Source organism: Mandrillus leucophaeus, unplaced genomic scaffold (genome assembly GCF_000951045.1).
Source record: "Mandrillus leucophaeus isolate KB7577 unplaced genomic scaffold, Mleu.le_1.0 Scaffold939, whole genome shotgun sequence".
Lineage (NCBI taxonomy): Eukaryota > Metazoa > Chordata > Mammalia > Primates > Cercopithecidae > Mandrillus > Mandrillus leucophaeus.
The window spans coordinates 225,557-226,879 of record NW_012110241.1 but is presented as its reverse complement, the minus strand read 5'-3'; positions in this window follow the sequence as shown (position 1 = coordinate 226,879).

The following is a 1,323-nucleotide window of genomic DNA, read 5'->3' as shown; positions in this document are numbered from 1 at the left end:
CCCAGTCTCTACTAAAAATACAAAAAATTAGCCGGGCGTGGTGGTGGGCACCTGTAGTCCCAGTTACTTGGGAAACTGAGGCAGGAGAATGGCGTGAACCCGGGAGGCAGAGCTTGCAGTGAGCCGAGATCGTGCCACTGCACTCCAGCCTGGGCGACAGAGTGAGACTCCCATTTAAAAAAAAAAAAATTAGCCAGGCATGGTGGTACATGTCTGTAATCCCAGCTACTCAGGAGGCCAAGGCCAAAGAATTGCTTGAACCCAGGAGGTGAAGCAAGCTGAGATCCTGCCACTACACTCCATCCCAAGCAACAGAGTGAGACTCTGTCTCAATAAACAAAAAGAAAATGTAAGAAGTCAAAAACACAACAGAAATGAAGTCAGGTGCATGGCTCATGCCTGTAATCCCAGCACTTTGAGAGGCCAAAGCAGAAGGATCTCTTGAGCCTGAGAGTTGGAGACCAGCCTGGGCAATATAGCCAGACCCTGTCTCCACAAAAAACTAAAAAATTTGCCTGCATGGTGGTGCATGCCTGCAGTCCCGCCTACTCAGAAGGCTGAGACTGCAGTGAGCCATGATTGCCACTGCACTCCAGCTTGGGCAACAGAGAGACCCTGTCTCAAAAAAAGAAGGAAAATGATATAGGAAATTTGGATCTAAAGAAAGGGAAGTGCATTAGAGAAGAAATAAGTGAAGATAAAACATAATCTTGTTCTTATTTTTAACAGATGACAGGGTGTTCAAAATAATTATAGCAACATGTATTCAGTAATTATGGCTTATTGATAGTGGAATGAATGGCAGCAGTATTATTGCTGGGAGTGAGGATCTCCTGAGTGGAGAGAAAGTCATCCAGGCAGGAGTGCAGTGGCACGATTATAGCTCACTTGCAGCCTGGAACTCCTGGACTCAAGCCATCCTCCTGCCTCAGCTTCCCTAGTAACTGGGATTAAAGGCACACACCACCATGCCTGGCTAATTTTTTTTTTGTCTTGCTATGTTGCCCAGACTGGTCTCAAACTCCTGGGCTGAGGCAGTCTTCCTGCCTCAGCCTCCCAAAGTGTTGAAATTACAGGTATGAGCCACTGTGCCTGGTGTATGGTTGCTTTTGAATGTCCTAGTCCTAAACATCTGGTTCCCAAGGAGAAAAGAAAAATGAAGGCAGGAGGAGGTGCTGATCCATAAAAGCCTCCTGGAAGGTGTGTCCCCAGGAAGGGGGTGAGGGTTGAGGAGGGAGGTTGCAAACATAGCCATGGAGATTGCAGCAGTGGCTGCCTGCCTCTTTGTCTGCATTTTCTTTCTTTCTTTTTTTTTTTTTTTTT